The sequence below is a fragment of the Myotis daubentonii genome, chromosome 1 (genome assembly GCF_963259705.1).
Source record: "Myotis daubentonii chromosome 1, mMyoDau2.1, whole genome shotgun sequence".
In the NCBI taxonomy this organism is placed as follows: Eukaryota; Metazoa; Chordata; class Mammalia; order Chiroptera; family Vespertilionidae; genus Myotis; species Myotis daubentonii.
Genome location: NC_081840.1, coordinates 76,505,907 through 76,526,850, shown reverse-complemented (window position 1 = coordinate 76,526,850; position 20,944 = coordinate 76,505,907). Strand labels below are relative to the sequence as shown.

General features: G+C 42.7%; 1 protein-coding gene across 11 annotated transcripts in view; it reads left to right on the top strand.

The window, feature by feature from the left end:
• The first annotated feature begins 1,936 nt into the window (after positions 1-1,936).
• CHD8 (chromodomain helicase DNA binding protein 8) overlaps positions 1,937-20,944 on the top strand; it is a 66,603-nt gene continuing 47,595 nt past the window's right edge. For 5 of the 11 annotated variants that reach the window (XM_059706887.1, XM_059706915.1, XM_059706906.1 and 2 more), the window contains exon 1: positions 1,954-2,064. The gene's annotated coding sequence lies outside the window, so the exon portion shown is untranslated. Of the gene's footprint in view, positions 2,065-2,293; positions 2,465-3,272; positions 3,945-16,381; positions 16,478-20,944 lie in introns of those variants that run through there. The other 6 variants (XM_059706860.1, XM_059706925.1, XM_059706869.1 and 3 more) reach the window with 6 other exon arrangements.

Sequence of the window (20,944 nt, the reverse complement as noted above, 5' to 3'; positions counted from 1 at the left end):
CAGCCAATCAATCATTGATGTTTCTATCTCTTCCTCTCCCTTTCTGAAATCAATATAAAAATATATTTAAAAAAAAGAAAATGGATCTTCCACCCCTGATGAAGAATGGTAGCTATGTGATAATATGGGTGTTGATTGGTTTTTGAAGGCCAGCACCATTGGAAACCATATTATTTATAGCAGTCTAGATCTTACTATTGTAGATCATTGCAGACAGCAGTAATTAGACCAGGCACACCCTTTCTCCTTTCTATAATGTAATGTCTATAACTGGTTCCTTTGATAACAAATTTATTTCATATCAAGCAGGATAATAGATTCTCATTCTAGAAACTATTAAGATAATATCTGCATATGCAGTTACAAACAAACACATTGTTCTGATAAATCCTAATACCTCAAGTTTGATAGAATGATAGGAGGGAATTTGGTCAACAGACTGTACAACATACAGGGAAAGATATGTGACCAAGTCTTATCACTTCTGTGATAAAGTATTACTCATATGACTCCTTAAGGCCTCTGAACTCCTACCATGTGTGACCATGCAAACATGTCATTCATTTAGAAACTCCTGTCATGATCTGGAAAGGCTCCACTCCTCAGTTCAAAAACAAAAGCTTCCGGTAACAGGGAGAGATTTATACCAGGACACAGGGAAATCTCATTGACCACAAGAGAATTTAAGCCGCCATTAAATTATTTCCTATGTGTTGTGGAATTGTGCACCTGAAACTTATAGAATTTGGTTAAGCAGTGTCACCCCAATAAGTTCAATAAAAAGATAAAATTATTTCCTTTCCTATTTATTTATTTATTAAATATATTTTATTGATTTTCCACAGAGAGGAAGGGAGAGGCATAGAGAGTTAGAAACATCGATGAGAGAGAAACATCCATCAGCTGCCTCCCGCACGCCTCCTACTGGGGATGTGCTCGCAACCAAGGTACATGCCCTTGACTAGAATCGAACCTGGGGCCCTTCAGTCCGCAGGCCGACGCCCTATCCACTGAGCCAAACCGGTCAGGGCTCCTTCCCTATTTAAATGCAGTTATTAGAAAATTACTCTCTGCAGCCTGTTTTTACGGCTGTCCCTTCATGGCTCTCTTCCTTACATATAACTTCTCTCTTAAGACTTCTATCATTTGCTCTGTCCGTATTCACAGGTAGTTTGGGTCTACTGATGAATTTAGTCCTTTTTAAAAAAAAAGTTATTCTTCCCTAAAACCTGTTTTCTCATTTCCAATGGACTCCCAGTCCAATGAACAGAACACTGGAAAACTTGCAAGTGAGGATTAGAAGCACCTAGAATAGAGACATCACTTAGGTGGGTCTTACCCTGATGTCCCGGGGAGTGAGGGGACCATTGGGGTTATTACTCCAGGAACTGGGAAAACCACTGTCTTTCTCAGAATTCATTTCTGCTGCTTTGATTTGCTAAGATCGCCTCACTCCTATGAGAGGGGTGGCGGTTGCTCTCACCACATCCAGCAACATCCCAGCTTCTCCCCGTCGTGAGCAAGGGACATTCTTATTACATAAGGCGTTGGGGCTGGACCTCAGCAGCCCGACGGAAGGCCGAAAAGCGCTCCACTTTCTCCGCGCACTCGCTCCTCCTGCCCCCGGGCACCAGCCCGACCCAAGATGGCTTCCCAGAAACAGGTAACTAAATGTTTTCGTTCAGAGCGCCCCCAACGGCGGGGGCAGGAGAAATGCCAAGAGGCCTGGACGCCTGCGGACTGAGCCTGCCGACAGGCGCTACGGCCAGATTTTATTTTCAATCAGGCACATCTGTGGTTGCCTACGTATGCTGCGGAGCCTTTTAGGACCTCCCACCCTCGAGAGACTTCCGGGATGGGACTCACACAAACATGCTGGAAAGAGGCCGGGCGTCGGCTCTGCCATTGGTCGGAGGAAGCGTAGGTGGGCGGAGCCGGGCGAGAATGGACTACTAGCAAGCTAGATTGAGGCGGGGGCTGGCCATGCTCCGCCGGAAGGCGCCTTGTTCTCCGAAAGGGTGAGTTGAAACGCTGGCTGGAAAGGAAGTGCCGGGACTGGTTCAGGTAGGCTCCCCGTTCGTGCCCGCTCCTCAGTGCTGGTCCAGGGGTCTTTGCAAATGCGAAGGCTCTTAGAATTGGTTCCAGTAACTCATCCCCTTCCTCGATCCACCGCCCCTTGCCCGCCCGCCAGTTGTGGAGGGATCAGGTGCTGGGTGATGCTCTGGACTGAACCATTCTCCTTTGTGAGAGGCCGGGGGAGCGGCCGGCCGCTGGCCGCGGGGCCCGCGCCGCGCCGCGGAGAGAGCTGCCCGGCAGCCGTGGAGTTTGGGGCTTGTCGTTGCGTTCCTGGGCGTGGTGCAGACTTCACGGCAGCTCCTTGTTTTCCTTGCCCCTTCGGAGGAGGGAGATCTCCCCGGCTCCGTTTGGTTACTCCATACTTTGGACTCAGAAGTGGGAGATTAGGGTTTGTGTTTTTTGGTTTTTTTTGGCTTGTGCTCTTGTGTTTTAACAGTAAAAGTGGGTAGGAACGCATGGGGTAAGCGTGTGCAGGTTGTTAGACGTTATTGCGTGTGATTCCTGTGGGTCTTCGGGGGAGGAGAGCAGGCGTTGGGAGAGTGGTTGGAGGTGGGGGCGGGCGTGGGGGTGGAGGGCGCCCCAGCCTGGCCCGGCCATTGACAGGTCCGCAGCGCTGACGGGGTTTCCGTGGCATTATGTAAACTCTCCTCGGGCGGCAGCCCCCTCCCCCTGCCTCGGGGCGAGGGCAGCGTCTTTATTTACCTGCCTCTGGTGTCGCAGGAAACTTCCCTGCCCTGGCAGCGGCTGGGCCAATGCAGCAGCGCCTGCCTGCCCGGTCCGGGGCGGTCCTGGCGTGGGGAAGGCCCTCGAGGAGGAGGTGCCCGGTGTAGGGACATGGGGGAGGGGGGGCAGATGTTCAGTGAACCCACTCTTTGCAGCGACTGAGCACGGCGAGCCGCAAGCCAAAGACCGAGCATTCGAGGTCCTTTTCTTTTAAAGAACGTCCCAAGCACCAGCCAGAGGAGCTGCAGAGTGAGTGGGTGACTCCTGCCTCCTGCCACCCCGCACCCCGCGGCCCCAGATCCTTTACATCCTTTACTTCCTTCCCCGCCGTCCTGAGCCTGTCGGGGCCGCCAGCGGTTCTCCGCCGGGTCATCCTGCCACCCGCCCGGGCCCACCTGGCGTGGGGCGCCTTCGGTACTAGATGCTGAGTCTGCGATGTGAAGACTGACCTCCTCTAGTTTAATGAGATCCTGTCTTCCGCGGCAGATTTCTTTGGAGTTGGTCACCAAATAGATTTCGGGACAGATTGTCAACCTCTTTCGGGCCAGAATGTGAGAGGCTTCCCATTGCAAGTATTTTGGAATTAATCCTGCCCCCTTAACAAGAGTTATGAGAAGGAAAACATTTTTCGTTTTAGAAGGCCTGAGTTGCAAGAGTGGCATACCAGTGGGTGGGTGTGCAAGGCAGGATGAAGTACACTGGCCAAAGACAGGGCAGGCGGGTGTGTGTGTGTGTGTGTGTGTGTGTGTGTGTGTGTGTACAGGCTCGGGTGAGAGGTTTAAAACTGAAGTAGCAAAGAAGTGATGGATGTTGATAAGGCATCTGATGAAGCAGTGTGTGGGTACTTGCACAATTCACACTTTCCCCACGTTGTTTGATCTGTCTTCTGCATCTGGCCTTTTGATTTTGTCAGTTCCCAAGTTGACAAAATCCACTTAGACGTGGATAGAAAATGATACAAATCTGCTGAGCTGGCTGTGAATCACCAGGAAACACAGATCTTGTATTTCCTAGGACAGCCTTGTCTGCAGCGTCGCTGGGTGCTGGACTGGAAGAATCCTGGCATTATAATCACCACCACTGCAGAGTTTTGGTTGTAAAATGAAAAATTTGACATTTTACGTGAAGGGTGGAGTTTCTGATAGGTAAGGTAGGATGGTGAGGGGGATCTGTCTTAAAAAACAAACACACACCATTGCACACATCTTTTAAAAACGGTGAGCTCTAAGCAAAACTACCACTTAAGAGTAATTGGTGGGTGCCAAGAACGGTGCTTGCTTCCTGAAAGAATGAGATTTCATATTCCCATCTGCTGAAATACTGTAACATTTTCAGAACATTCAGAGAGATGCCAAATGCTTTAGAGATACTGTGTCCACAGCCCTGCAAGAGTTAAGCTAGCTTCTGAGCTTACATTGAGCCTAATAGCTCAGGGATAAACAGATATTTTTGTTTTGTTTTGTTTTGGGTTTTTGTGTGTGTGTCTTTTTATTGCTTAAAGTATTACAAAGAGTATTACATATGTGTCCTTTTTTCCCCCCCCCGACGCCCTTGACAGTCCCCTAGCCTCCCCTATCCCCCAGTGTCTTATGTCCATTGGTTATGCTTATATGCATGCATACAAGTCCTTTGGTTGATCTCTTACCCCCCTACCTCCTGCCCCCCAACCCTCCCCGGCCTTCCCGCTGCAGTTTGACAATCTGTTTGAGGCAGCTCTGCCTCTGTATCTATTATTGTTCAAAAGTTTATAATGGTCTCTATTATCCACGAATGAGTGAGATCATGTGGTATTTTTTCTTCATTGACTGGCTTATTTCACTTAGCATAATGCTCTCCAGTTCCATCCATGCTGTTGCAAATGGTAAGAGTTCCTTCCTTTTTACAGCAGCATAGTATTCCATCGTGTAGATGTACTCAAACAGATATTTTTGTGGACCTCTCACCCTCACCCCTAGAAGTCAGTCCTCTTCTGGGCTTGCATTTGAGCAAGTCCCTAATCTGCAGGCCTTTGCATGAACTACCCTTACACTTCTGGGACCAACCTAGTACTGTGTTTACTATCTTACCTTTAACATTTGATTCTCTCACAGGCAGTCATTTCGTATTTTATTCAGTTTAACTTTATAAGAGCTCCTCTTCAATAAATTTTTTATTCTTTTCTTTACAAAGTTAGTGGTCTTCCTTTCATCCTCCATTATGATTTTGTTCACTTCATGTTTTTTTACTCACTGACATTGCACCTTTTTGCTTCTGTCTTGCTGAGGCCTTTTAAGGAATGTAGAGAAACAATAAATGGTTTCTAGTACCCAAGGGATAGTCATATTTCTATATGAAACTGTTCACTGTTACCTGAAAGTTTTTTTAAGCACTTATTACATTCTAAATTTTATCCTGAATGATTTTTCCCTCTTTTATCCTCTCAGTTTTGTCTTATGTGTGCACATGTATGAAGTTGTAATTTAGCTCTTTTTGTGTGTTCTCTTTCATACGCCTTTAAGATTTTCATTGTATTTGTATTGCAAAATAAGTCCATCTTTTTGTAGTTACTGGATATTTTAAATTTAAACTACAAATTTCTCATTACGCTCTTCTATAAGTATCTGTAATTTTTTTTTTTTACTTTTCGCTTATCCATTATCTTCTGTCCTTCACCAGGTTCTTGGTTGTTTAATGAAGCAAAATGATCAATTTAAAAATATCTTAATTCTTGCCTTCAGATTGCAGCAGGAGACTTTTAAAAATAAAACACTTAATTTCTACCCACTAATGTATGTTACATGATAATCATAAAGTCCAGCAGGCTTAAACAGAAACTAGACTGGCATGGATAATTGCTTCACATTCACCTTCAGCAGGGATGGATCCAGGAATGTATTCTAAACAGTGTAGGGAACCTTGACAATGCTCTAGCCCAGGGGTGGGCAAACTTTTTGACTCGAGGGCCACAATGGGTTCTTAAACTGGACCGGAGGGCCGGAACAAAAGCATGGATGGAGTGTTTGTGTGAACTAATATAAATTCAAAGTAAACATCATTACATAAAAGGGTACGGTCTTTTTTTTTTTTTAGTTTTATTCATTTCAAAGGGGCTGGATCCGGTGGGCCGTAGTTTGCCCACGGCTGCTCTAGCCTCTTCAATTTCAGACTATCTAAATATATTCTTATTAGTGTGTTTGTGAAGACTTCCCAGAACATCAGGCTCCTGTTCAAATAAAAATGCCAAAAAAAGTCAAAGACAAATCAAGGATTTTAACAAGAAACTTACTCTTAAGCATAATTATTAAGAAAATATTGGGTTTGTCATTGAAAGAATGAAACATCCCTTTCCTCTGTACATTTCCAGAGAAATTTATTGTGTGTGGCTTCATTTTATTTGGCATTTTCAGACTTTACTTCATTTTAAAAAGGCAATTAAATGACATGCTACTCAGATTACTAGGCAATAATAGGACGGTGCTTCTTTTCTCCACTATATGTCAGCACATTAAATGTGATAGTTCTAATTCTTTTGGTAATGCCCCAATACTCCAGTAATTACTAATTTTATAATAAGACTTTTTGGTTTTGAGAGTCTGTAATTTTTCTAAAACAATGTCAGTACTTCTCTGAGAAAGGAAGTATATTAACTTAATTCTTAATTTCACCTGAGAGAAAGGATTTCAAGCGCTGTAAACTCTTTCAGATTTCCCCAATTGTCTTTCATTGTCATTACAGAAATCCTTGGAATATCCAAAGCTTTTGTGTTTTCTTTTTCCCCACTACGTATTTTCTTCTTCTTCTTCTTCTTCTTCTTCTTCTTCTTCTTCTTCTTCTTCTTCTTCTTCTTCTTCTTCTTCTTCTTCTTCTTCTTCTTCTTCCTCTTCCTCTTCCTCTTCCTCTTCCTCTTCCTCTTCTTCCTCTTCTTCTTCTATATATATTTTATTGATTTCAGAGAGGAAGGGAGAGGGAGAGAGAGATAGCAACATCAAAAGAGAGAGTAATTGATAGGCTGCCTCCTGCATGCCCCACACTGGAGATCAATCCTGCAAGCTGGGCATATGCCCCGACCTGGAATCAAACTGTGACCTCCTGTTTCATAGGTCGATGCTCAACTATTGAACCACACTGGCTGGGCCCCCACTATATACTTTCATTTTTTTTCTTTCACTACATACTTTGGGGTCCACTACATCTTTGGGAATTATTCCTTTAGGACATGGAATAATTTGTACATTGTCCCATTAATGATACGGCATTTTCTTTTTCATTAAGTTCTTGAGGAAATGGTGATTTCAGTAGTTGGGCTGCCTTTTAAAGTCCAAATCATAGCAGGATTTTTTTTTCAAATCCTCACCTGAGGATATTTTTTCCATTGATTTTTAGAGAGAGTGGACGGAAGGAAAGGAGGAGGGAGAGAGAGAAAGAGAGAGAGAAAATATCGTTGTGAGACATGTTGATTGGTTGCCTCCCACATTCCCTGACCAGGTCCAGGATCAAACTTGCAACCTAGGTGCATGCCTTTGACCAGGAATTGAAACCACGACCCTTTGGCTTGTGGCCAATGCTCTAACCACTGAGCACTGGCCAGGGCCATAGCAGGATTTTGTAACAGAACATGATTTTATCAGATATACATCTGCCTAAATAAACAGAATGGGAAAAACTTTGGATTTTTTAATAGGGGCTGCCAAGTTGCATGGATACTGAACTTTTACTCGGTGGTTTCTTCATTGCTTCTAATCAGTGCTCAATCATTCTCTTTTTTTTACCTCTTGTCTGTGGAGTGGAGCACATTAGTAACACATCAATTCTCCTGTAAAATGTAGTGCTTTTGCTTATTTTTCAGGTATGCCTCCTGTTGGAGCAATTTTTTTCGTAAGGTCTTATATATAGGGAGCGATCACTCACATTTACTCCTCTCCTAAAGATCATGGGAGTCAGAAGTTGAGGCAGCTAGATCTGAGCATATGAACTACCAAGGGACAGCGTGGTTAGTTAGAGAACTGTAAGCTCTATGAGCAGGCATTGTGAAGTAAATGGAGCAGTAGGAGACACTGGCACCATTCCTACAAGGATGAAAAATGATTAATTGAATTACCTGGATGTTGCCCTAGACACCAGTGCTGGTTGAAGTCTTTTCCATGGGCTTGAGGTTAAAGGGTTTTACTGCTTTCTCAGCAGAGTCTTTTCATCCTGCCCAGCAGTCCTGCTGTTGTAATTGTGAAACTTTTACATCTATTTCCGTATTCCACCGTTATGCTCAGTAGATCAGCTCAGCCAAGTCTCAAAGGAGTAATTTTGCTTTGAGAGAAATCTTTGGTGGTACTCTTTTCAATTATTGGACAGGGAATAATAAACTTCTTTTTACTTTCCTACTGTGTGCCAAACATTGTACATTCTCTTTTTCTTTTTAGATATGTTTTTATTGATATTTATAAAGAGAGGAAGGAAGGAAGGGAGAGAGAGAAACATTGATTGGCTGCCGCCTGCACGCCCCCACCGGGGACAAACCCACAACCCAGGCTTGTGCCTCAACCAGGAATTGAATCAGCGACCTCTTGGTGCATGGGTCGATGCTCAACCACTGAGCCACACTGGTCAGGCTGTGCATTATCTTTTAATCTTCAGAATAATCCTGAAATGTATGTGATGTTAGCTTCATTCTACAGAGGAGAAAAGAATAAGAGAGTGAAGTTAGGTAACTTAACTAGGAGTAGGACTTTAGTCTGTTGGACTTCAAAGCCCCATTCATTATCTAGCCTCCCCCATTGAAAGGTTCAGTGCTGACCCCCGTGGGACAACTCTCTTTGACCACAACATGAGACAAGTAGGCATCTGGTAGCCTGTTAAAGCTGTACCTTTAGCAGTTGTAGAACCTTGAGAATGTAACATTTCTTTTTTTTTAAGTTGGTTATTTTGAAGATAAGAGTATGTGAAATACTTTAAGCTCCACAGGGGGAAATCACTTGGTCAGTCTTGCAAATAACTCCATATTTTTAGCCAATGCACGTCCAAGTAGCACACTAAGTTTTCATTAGTCACATGTCACTGGGGTCATTTTTTGTGCCTAGAGGCACAAGTGTGATAACAGTGCTTTATAATGTTTCTCCTCCCCCTGCCACACACACCTTTTTAACACAAATGTTGCAGTGAAAACAATCCCTCATAAATAAAGTAAATATTTATATTTTTCTGTTAGGCTGAACAAATGTATGTATATTGCCTCAGTAAAAGTAGAGCGTGTAAGAGCGGTGTGTGTGTTGTGGGGGGGGGGGGGGGGGACATACAAAGGACCAGGATTCTGCTACCTAAATTACATATATATTGTTACTGTGCTGAATAACCAAAAGTGGCATTATACAAGGTGGATGTATTGATCCAGTTGTATATTCCTCATCTGTAATCCAGAATGTTACTTTCACCTTGGTGACCATGTGCCAGTGAAGAGAAAGATCCAGTCTAACTTCACCAAAGGACCTAAAGATTAGGCTCTTATTTTCTGTTTCAGAGAGAGCAATACTCGGAGGTTTTACTGGAAAAAAACAACAACAACACATAATGAGGCTGACTTAAAAATGAATCCATGCCCTATTTTCGAGTCATATGGGTGTAGTGTCATCTAGTTGCTGCTTGCCACAGCTTTAAATTGGCCACCACTGAGTCTTTATGGTCCCAAGCCTAAAGAGGATGACTAAAATTTCATTACCCTCAATACTGTCGCACTATAGAAAAACAGTGTTTTTATGGGGTATTGCCTGTTGCCCCTTTTGCTATATGTAAATGCTGTGCCCGCTGCAGGTCCTAAAAAGTGAAGATGCTTATGATTTTATGATGCCTCTTCTGAATGCTTCTGGTAGGAAAATGTGCCACTGCTCATTAATTTGTTACCATCTCTGTATTCTGAGAGAAGCCCTTGCTTTTGCCAGAAACCTCCCCATTACCTCTCACTCCCACAAACCTTTGGCTGGAAGTTGAACATGCATTCCTTCAACAAATGTATATTGAATGTCCATTACCACCCAATAGGCAAAGGGAATATTGTAATGAAAAGTCACACACAGTCCTTGTGGAACTTGCATTCTAATATGGGGGAGGGGGGATCAAGCTATTAATTATACTATAATCAGTTCAATCTGTACTACAAAAAAGTTGTGGATGTTACAAGACAATTTATAACAGGGCATGTAACCTACAGCATAATGTAGTCGGGTGGTTAAGATTGTGACTTCTTTTTAAAAAAAATATTGTTTATTGATTTTAGAGAGGAAAGGAGAGGGCTAGAGAGATAGAAACATCAATGATGGGAATCATTGATCAGCACCCCCGCACACCCCCCAACCCAGGCATGTTCGAGCCCGCAACCCAGGCATGTGCCCTTGGCTGAAATCAAACCTGGGACCCTTCAATCTGCAGGCCAACGCTTTATCCACTGAGCCAAATCGGCTAGGGCAAAATTGTGACTTCTGAAGCCACACTGCCTGACTTTTAATCTGGCACTGCTTTTGCTAGCTGTGGATGTTGGGAAAATTATCATTCAGTGCCTCAGTTTTCTCATCTATAAAATAAAGATAGTTATTTTAGGCTTAAGAAAATGAAATGGGTTCTATATTTGCATTGTTTAGAAGAGTGCCTGTCATGTAACATATACTGCATAAATTTGGCTTTTTGTCTGAAGGTCAGGGAAAGCTTTTTTTGAAATGATGATGTTTAAATAAGCTTTGAAGGATAAATAAAAACTAAACAGGCAGAATGGAGGGGAACCAGTTAGAAGGCAGTTGCACTAGTTCAGGGAAGTGAGGAGAGTAAAATGATCCAGAATGGCAGTAGAGACAGAAGTGGATGGATTGGAGGGATATTGAGGAGGTAATAGTAGGATTTACGAATATTGGATGTATTTGGTAAGGAAGAGGGTTTCTGGTCTCCGCGGCTATGACTGAATAGGAGATACTGGAGGTTGGTGACCATCTTTGTGTGTGTGCGTGCATGGCGGTGGGGATGGAGGAAACTAGAGAGATGACCACGGAATCAGTCTCCTTAAAGTCAATAAGCCTCTTATAGGGAGAGTTGGACAAGTGGATCAACCAAGGAGAATGGAGAGACTACCAAGAAGAGCTATTGAGTAAGTAAGTTATAAGCATATAGATAATTTGGTTGGAAAAAGTGAATAATAATTGAGGCCATGCATGTGAATTAGATATTCTTGAAAAGGAAGTATAGAATGATAAATAAAAGGGTTCTAAGACCAAAGCTTGGTGAACTTCAACAATTAAAGGCTGGTAGAGGAGAATAGCAAAGGAGAACTAGCTAGAGGTAGGAGGAAAACCAGAAAAGTGTGGTATATTGGAAGTCAATTAAGAAAAGTGTTTCAGGGTGTGACTGACTTTTCTGAAATCTTTATGGCCCTTCTTTGGATCCCTGAGAGTCTTAACTTAGGTCTCTCACCACTCAAAGTTGGATACTAGTGATTTAGAACATCTTGATCATAGGTTTAGGCTGAACAAAGCCAGTTAGTTGAACATGGTCTACAGAGTGTAGTTATTCCCATTTGCCTTAAATTAGATTTAATATAGAGGAAGAGAGCTAGAGTGCACATTCAAGCTCATAGGAATTAACTTGCTGAAATTAATTATTTTAGAGGCCATTAATTGGGGTGATGATCCCACTAAAACTGATTAGGTGGAGAACATTGGCAGAAACAAAATTTTTTTCCAACTGTCTATCCAACAATGTTTGTTGAGTACCTCCTAGGACATAGTGGTATATGCCAAATATTGTGCTAGGTGTTTTATTAATCCTCATTACTGGTCCTGTGCCTTGATCCCTCTTTGTAAAGAGAAATGAACTAGACTCAAAAAGGTTAATTTACTTTGTGGGACAAAGATTTGAACCCTCATCCCTCTGACTTGAAAGCTCATTATACCTCCATGTACAAATATAAATGAAATACAAAATAGAAGATAATTATTTTTAAAAAGTACTTAATATGCTGTGTAAGTTTGTATCGGACTGATTACTTTTGGCTTGACAATGAAAAGTAGGGATCAAGAAGATTTTCAATTAAATCCAATGGACATTTATTATTGGACATTTTTGCTTGTTCAGTGTAATCGGTCTCTCTTTCTCCCCTGTAATACTCTACTCTCTTTGCTTCTGTGACATTGCCCACTCTGCTTCTCTAGCTTTTCCTTCTTTACCTGCTTGGTAGGTATAACTTATTCTGATTCTTAAATCCTGCTGTTTTCCTGAGTTCCTCCTTAGCTTTTCTTACCAAAAAGCTCATTAATTGGATTTCCGGCTAAGCATTTTGTTTAGCCTCTATACAGTTTTAAACACTTTTTAAAAATACCTGGCCGGTGTGACTCAGTGGTTGAGCATCGACCTATGAACCAGGAGGTCACTGGTTCTCTTGGTCAGGGCACGTGCCGGGGTGGTAGGCTCCATCCCCAGTAGGGAGGCTACAGGGGGGTTGGGGGGTGTAGGAGGCAGCTGATCAATGGTTCTGCCTCATTGATATTTCTAACTCTCTCTCTTTCTCCCTTCCTCTCTAAAATCAGTAAAAACATATTTTTAAAAATTAGTTATCTTTTTAATTTATTTATGTAGTGTACATTTAAAACCTAGAAGATTTACATAAACTATTTTTGGCTTGAGAAAAATCTGAAGTTCTCTCTCAACATTGGATGTACATATGGGCAACACTTAACTAGAGCTAAATAGCAGCCACTCTCTGGAATGGACATGGTTCTCCAATTCTTCACAGACCCCAATATTCTCTACTGTCTCCCCAACAGTATTGGTGCAGTTTTTTATATTCTTGCTTTGCTCTTCACACTCCCTGTGTAATCCTCACTCTTGAAACTGCTATTTAGATACTGATAACTCTACATGTATCACCAAGCCAACTGCTATACATCCAACCTCCTATTGAATATCACTACTCAGCATACTATAGGCCACAAACTCAACGTAGTTGAATTCATCTTTGCCTCTAAACTCCAGGTTCTACCATTTTTTATCTCATGAGCATTAATCAGTTCTTTCCCTTCCTTCCCATCATTACCTTTTAAACCACCACATTGCTATGATTTAGGCTCTAATCATCTTGTTTGCAAACAACAAAAATCATGTTGGCTAACTTAAGAAGAAAGGGAATTTATGGGAAGGATATTGTATGGCTTACGAAATCAATGGAAATGCTAGAGAATCTGGTTTAAAAAGATCTAAAACCAAGGGAAGTGAGAGATGTGGAAAACATAGCCAAGGTCACACCACTGAACAGTCTGTTTAAGATGATGCAGTAATACTCTGCTGTCTGCCACTGCTGAATGTTGTCTAACTGCTTGTTTTGGGTCTTTGCATTACCTCTTCAAAGTCAAAGTTCCCCTAAGGCAGCGGTTCCCAACCTATGGGTCATGACCCCTGTGGGGGTCGAACGACCCTTCACGGGTCGCCTAAGACCATCGGAAAACATACATAATTACATGTTGTTTTTGTGATTAATCACTATGCTTTAATTATGTTCAATTTGTAACAATGAAAATACATCCTGCATATCAGATATTTACATTATGATTCATAACAGTAGCAAAATTACAGTTATGAAGTAGCAACGAAAATAATTTTATGGTTGGGGGTCACCACAACATGAGGAACTGTATTAAAGGGTCGCGGCATTAGGACGGTTGAGAACCACTGTTCTAAGGACTGTCCAGTTAAATTAGTCTAGGTCAGTGATGGTGAACCTATGACACGTGTGTCAGAGATGACACGCGAACTCATTTTTTCGGTTGATTTTTCTTTGTTAAATGGCATTTAAATATATAAAATAAATATCAAAAATATAAATCTTTGTTTTACTATGGTTGCAAATATCAAAAAATTTCTATATGTGACACGGCACCAGAGTTAAGTTAGGGTTTTTCAAAATGCTGACACGCCGAGCTCAGAAGGTTCACCATCAATGGTCTAGGTCATGTGTGTACTTTGTCTCTGCCAGGAAGTGAAGGTGGGACCTCTGCCTCCAGCATCCTCCTGCATCCCCCTGCTCCCTGGCTCTGTAGTGGAAATTAATGTCTAGCCTTCCATTGAAGACTCCTATCTGAGCTATTACCCCAATGTAGGAAGGGGGCTTTTGGTTGTTGGGCAGAAAGAAAAATCAGCAAATACCACTCTACAACTCTTTTCTAGACTACCATAGTAGCCTCCTAACTGCTTCTGTGAACTCTTTACCCTCATCCCCCAAATCAGTTCTCTAACAGCCAGAGCTAGCTAACCAAAATGCAGTTCTGGCCATGTCATTCCCTGATTCAGTGGTTCCTCATCCACCTATAAGAAAAGGCTTTAGCCGAACCGGTTTGGCTCAGTGGATAGAGCGTCGGCCTGCGGACTGAAAGGTCCCAGGTTGGATTCCGGTCAAGGGCATGTACCTTGGTTGCGTGCACATCCCCACTGGGGGGTGTGCAGGAGGCAGCTGATTGATCTCTCTCATCGATGTTTCTAACTCTCTATTCCTCTCCCTTCTTCTCTGTAAAAAATCAATAAAGTATATTTTTTAAAAAAAGAAAAAGAAAAGGCTTTAGCATTAGCCGGTTGCTCAGTGGTTAGAGCATTAGCCCACGGACTGAAGAGTCTTGGGTTTGATTCTGGTCAAGGGCACATACCTCGGTTGCAGGCTCTATCCCCAGCTCAGGTCAGGGCACATGCAGGAGGCAACCAATCGATGTGTCTGTCATATTGATGTTTCTCTGTCTCTCCCCCTTCCGTTCTCTAAAAATCAATGAAAAAAATATCCTGGGGTAAGGATTAACAAAATTTTCTTAAAATGCTTTAGCATCGTATTCAAGGTCCTCCTTGCAGGGTCGGGCCCTTACCTATCCTTTCCATCTCATCTCCCTCTAATTTGTTTTTTTGTGATTTACACTTTGGCAAGACTGAACTACAGAACTACTTAGAGTTTCCACTATATGCCTCATGTTGTTTCTCATTGCTGTGCTTTGTTTTGTTTTCCTCTTAACTGTTCCTGCTGCCTGAATACCTCTTTTTGTAGCCACTTACCTTCCCTAGTTAACTCTTCATTAAGAAAGTACTAAGTTGCCGAAACTGGTTTGGCTCAGTGGATAGAGCGTCGGCCTGCGGACTGAAAGGTCCCAGGTTCCATTCCGGTCAAGGGCATGTACCTGGGTTGCGGGCACATCCCCGGTGGGGGATGTGCAGGAGGCGGCTGATCGATGTTTCTCTCTCATCGATGTTTCTGACTCTCTCTCTCTCTCCCTTCCTCTCTGTAAAAAATCAATAAAAATATTAAAAAAAAAGAAAGTACTAAGTTAAGTCTCTTTCATCTGTTTCTATAATAGCCCCCTGCTTATTTCATTGCACATATCATCCTGTATTATAATTGTTTACATTTGTCACTACTGTCATAATTCCCTACTCTTTACCCTCTCCCCACATTTATACTCAAATATACTCCTATATTTTGAAGGTAGAGGTCATATCTATTTATCTTTGGTTCTCTAATACTACCACATTACTTGGTATATCATATACTCAAATGTAAAGAAAATGAAGAGGCATTTGATGTACATCTTAGAGGATAAATAAAATTTTGATAAGGCAAAGAAATGAAATAAAGATGAGGTTTTGAGCCTGAGTGAATGGGAAAACAACAGTATTGCTGTTTACAGAAGTGGTAATTGGGTGTTCCTAGCAGTAGCGGTAATGCTAGAATGTTTAAAAATAGGAGCTCTACAGCCAAGTTAACCTGCTTCCTCGTTTGTGTCCTAGAGTACAGAAAGTAGAATTTCAATGGTTACATTTCAGAGGAAATGTGGTCAGATCATCAGCAACTCAAACAGTTTACTTTGGGGGATTTAAGCTTGCATACCATCACTCTGGAGTCGACTAGTCTCACTGGGGATTAGAGTGATCTCGAGTGCCATAGCAAAGTGGACACTGGCCAGTACGCCAGAGCAGCTGAGTTTTAGCAGAAATGAGATGGGGGCAGGAGACCAGGTTTTGTGGTGAGCTGAGGGGCTGGGAATTATCGGAGGGCTCCTGGAAGAGGTACTGCTGCCCACGGGTTCCAGTGTCAGGAATGCAAACCAGCACTGGAGTTGTGGCAGAAAGAGTGCTTTATCCTTTAAGAGTGAAAGGCCTCCATACCCAGCACTGGACTGCCTCGCTCCCATGATGGAGAGATTTGGCCTCTTATGGGGATGGGGATAAGGTGTAGTCACTACAGCCCAAGAGTTGACAGGGCTGCTAGAAGGCAGGGAGTTCAGGAGGCAGAGTTTGCCTGGAGTGGAACCCTCCCTCCTGAGTTTATACTCTTTGGTGTACAGAACACAGTGCTGGTGGTAGGGAATTTAATCCCTAGGACTAGTTTCCCGCAGCATGAGACAGTTCCTCTGGCCAGGCCCCTTTTTTTCCAAGCAAGCTGCAGGCTTCGCCTGGGCCCTAGAAACCGGATAGGCCTCTCCGTGCGCTCTCAACCTAACCCGCGGTGGCGGGGGAGGGGAAACTCTCCCAAGTCCCACCCTTTACGCTGTTTTGCGTCTTTGCTTCTCTGTGAGTGGCAGTCCAGTTTAGCCAATGAGGACGCGGGGCGGGCTGGAGCATGAGGGTAGGTTGCGCAGGAGGAGGGGGAACTGGTGCTGGAGAGACAGCGAGAGGGGCGAACCGGCCCCCCACGCCGCTGCAGGTAAAGGCACCTCTATTCCTACACGAGGGTGAGGCACAGCTCCTTTTCTCCTCTGGGCTTGTCGGGCCTTCCAGCCTGTAGCTTCCGCCCTAACATTGCTCCCACCCGGGCATCCACATCCCCCCTTCCGCCCCCCCCCCCCCCGCATCTTCCCATCTTGGCCATCCCCACTCTGGAGGGCACCCCGCTAGTCCCCTCCTTCAAGTGCATGTACCTCATCTCCATTTTGGGGGCGCCAGTTGCCAGAAATCTCCCGCTTCTGCTGTATGGGCCTTACTGGCACCAACCCCGGCAGTATGAGCAGGTAATCTACCCGGGTCCCCGCCACCCCCACCCCCAGTCGCGTTTCCCTGTTCATAAACCCCTGATTTCCTTACCTTGCCCCTTCCCTCCTTTTATGTGAGTATATGATTTCTGTAGTTACTCCTTTACCCCCTGGGCATACGTACATTCTTTTAGCTTTCATAGTTGTCTATTTTGGTTTTCTTGTTTATTCAGGAGGGCTCACTTTACACCTTTGCCCCCAAATATCTGATTGAGGTGTGAGTGCTTTTTCCTTAGTAATTGGGAAAACGAAATCAGGGTAGTCACATTTAGCAATGAGAATAGCGAAGATAGAGGAAATGGCCTAGGATCTCAGTCTTCTTGAGGAAATCTGAGTGGCTCCAAGTTAAAAGCTCCAGTTCTTATCGTCTGTACCCTTCCATCCTTTGCTGTAAATCCCTTGCTGACCCTAAATTGTGATTAAATTCACCTTGGGTGTTTGTTTCCCATTTCTTTATAAGATTTGAGACCCTTTGGGTCTCACAGATGTCTTCACGGTACAGTTTTTAAAGCCTTCTCTTTTAAAATTATATTGGTGATTTTCATTTTAGGCCTTCTGATTATTTTATTTTCAAGGGATTTCTCATTTCAAATTAAGCTGCTTCTGAGCATCTTGTTTCAGTAACGTGTTTATATCTGTCTGCAGCTGATCCTCTTCAAAGGATACAGTTTCCAATAACAAGATTTATACTTTGAAATAAAATAGTTTATTTTCTGAATGTTTGAGCAGTTAGAGGTTAAATGGGCATCAGTGGTACTTTGTAAAAGTACTTATTACCAAAAAAGAAAAAAAGAAGTCAGCATTTGTCAATATGGCATACATTATCTCTAAGAGGATGGTCAGTACAGAGAAATCTGTAAACGGAGAATGGATGTTATCTGTTAGACAACTGTTACAGTGTTTCTCATCCATCATAAGCAATAACTATGATAAACTCCCTTTTGAGAGACCATAAGAAACCTTACCCCACTGCAGGTGTCGATAACCCCTGAGCAGGGATGCTTCTTTTTTCTCTGCTCCAGCACTCCCCGCCCCCCCCCCCCCCCCATCTTTTATACATCCTTACTAGCCAAGAAAATTTTGTCTTGTTTTACTGAATATAAATAACCTAAACACTGAGGTGTGTTTTCTCTTTCCATTTGCTAAATATAAAATAAGGACATTGAATACACATTTTCAAACTACTGTACCTTCCATCTCCCAGTTGAGAGTCACTGCTTTATTGTAAAGTACAGTATGGGGAGATTGAGATGGAAAAGTAGAGTAGAATTAAAGTCCTTTATGATTGGACAATTGAAATGGGCAAGGGGAAGAAGACCTGTAAAATAAGAAAAGGAGAGTTAGAACTCTAAAAAAAAAAAAAAAAAAAAGAACACCTCAAGAACTATATTAAAGGTGATAAAACTGCAGAAGAACAAGTTTAGAATTACATTGAAGGAAAAGCGTAGTTAGCCCTTTAAGAAGGAGGTGAATCCTAGCTGGTTTTGTTCAGTGGATAGAGCATCAGCCTGCAGACTGAAAGGTCCTGGGTTCTAATGCTGTCAAGGGCACATGCCCCAGTTGTGGGCTTGATCCCCAGTAGGGGGCGTGCAGGAGGCAGCTGATCGATGAGTCTCTCTCATCAATGTTTCTATCTCTCCCTCTCTGAAATCAATAAAAATATATTTTTTTTAAAAAAAAAAAGGAGGAGGAGGAGGAGGAGGTGAGATGCCGGACTATTATATAAAATATTTCCTAGTGTTAACTGGCTTGTTATTTGGAGAATATAGGTGGTGGTCTTGGATTTTAACCTTAACTGACTAGTTTGTTCCACTTTTCCCCAACTCATTCCTCAAGGTTTCTGTCGTTAGTTTGGAATTAGTGAAAGTGATGAATTGTAACCATTAAATTCTGTCTTTCCTTTGGAGCATATACATTTGTATATGTGTTTTGGGCAGGTATGACTTCCTTATCTAGGTACTTGCTTTACTTGGGGCATCTAAATGCTTCATATATTTCTGTGCTTAACACCTATTTTTACTCCCAGGTTTGAACCATGGGATAGATGAGCTTTGTAGGATAGGCCAGCTGTGGATACAGCCAGGATGATCCACAAGTAGGAATAGAAGGAGGGGTGAAGAAAGTTGGAGATGTGCTGGGAGATGTTTAATCTTTTGAGGGGAAAGGACATCTTAAAGGTAGGAGTTAGAAAAGGAGCAGGAGACTAGGATTTAAAAACATGTACAAGCCTAACCGATTTGGCTCAGTGGATAGAGCGTGGGCCTGTGGACCAAAGGGTCCCGGGCTCGATTCCCATCAAGGGCATGTACCTCAGTTGCAGGCTCCTCCCTGGCCCAGGTCCTGGTTGGGGCTGGTGTAGGAGGCAACCAATCGTGTTTCTCTTACATCAGTATTTCTCTTTTTCCCTCTCTCTTCCACTCTCTCTAAAAATCAGTGGAAAAATATCCTCGGGTGAGGATTAAAAACATGTACAAGAGCCCTGGCTGGTTTTGCTTAGTAGGTAGAACATTGGCCTGCGAACTCAAGGGTCCCAGATTTGAGTCCAGTCAAGGGCACATGCCTGGGTTGCAGGCTCAATCCCCAGTAGGGGGTGTGCAGGAGGCAGCCAATCAATGATTCTCTCTCATCATTGATGTTTCTCTCTACCTCCCCATCCACCTCCCCCTCTCCCTTTCCTTTTCCCTCCCTCCCTCCCTCCCTCCCTCCCTCTCTCCCTCTCTGAAATCAATAAAAATATATTAATAAAACAACAACAACACATGTACAAGATGCATTAGATTAGTAGAAGTGAGTTGATGGGATGGGACTAAGAAGCAGTGAAGCTTGGTGGTGTGTCTTTAAGTCAATGATGGAGTTTTTTAAATTATTGGGCCCAGACTGAACCAAGAGAAGCAGAAATTTGGCCTAAAAACTGGGAAGGGAGATAAATGGTAAGTGCATTGACCTGTAGAGACTTAGCAAGAAGTCGTGGAAAGGACAAAATACCCCATGGAAGAAAAGGCAAGTTATAAACTATTACCAGCATAACCTAATTAGTGGAAACTTTCATTGTAGTTTTTATATGGCATCTCTTATTTAGTGTAACTTCTCTGATAGTAAATAGGAGGTGAAAGATAATAGGTAGCAAAGTGAGGGCATAGCTAGAAAAAAGTTGGTAATAGTGTTGAGGAAGTTTATAAAATGGTAAGAGTAGATTTTCATTAAATCAAGAAACAGTCACTTTTCTGATCATCATTTTAAAAAAAGTTTTTATTGATTTTTTTAGAGAGAGAGGAAGAGAGAGGGAGATAGATAAAAACATCCACGCGAGAGATACATTGATTGGCTGCCTTCTGCATAACCTCTCATGCCCTCCTCCCCCACTGGGGATTGAGCCTGCAATCCAGGCATGTGCCCTGACTGGGAATCAAGCCGGGGACCTCTTGGTTCATGGATCTGTGGTCAACCATTGAACCACACGGGCCAGATGTGATCACCATTTTGAGTAAGTTTGGGGCAGGCATTAGGAGAGGCTGGAATATGCTGGTGGAATATGTTAGGGATGGGAAATGATAGGGATTCTGGGTGAGATACGAGGGTACATAATTGCTGAAGCAAGGAAAATTTTGTTTAACATTGGTGGAGATGCCATGTATACTTAGTAATTTTGACTGATGTACCAGCTACTGGTGAGTCTGTTCTTTTTATCTGTGTCCAGGATATATTTACCCATATTACTATATTGTTTTGTAAGGATAACTGGAATGTGTTAAGGAAGAAGAAAAGTTTTGGGGTTGTGTGGAAAAGCCTTCTTCGGTAAAGTCTACTGTATCACTGACAGATTTCCTCTCTACTGCCTCTAAAACTTAGGAGAGATGGTCTTATCAATCAAGGCTTTCCAAGATTGTCAAATATTGACATCATATGACAAAGAACAGATACTACTTTTTACAGATACTAGTTTAGTTATTGCTGATGTACTTATAATCTCTTTTCTTAGTTTTTGCTTTTTCCAGCATTCTCATGAACTTGAAGCCCCAGATGTGGGTTTAGTAAACATACTTTCAGTTATTTGTAGAACAGTTTTTCAAAATGGAAAGCTATCTACTGTCTCATCTTAAAATTAGGGAATACCATTTAGTGTCTGTAAGGCCTGAATAGTT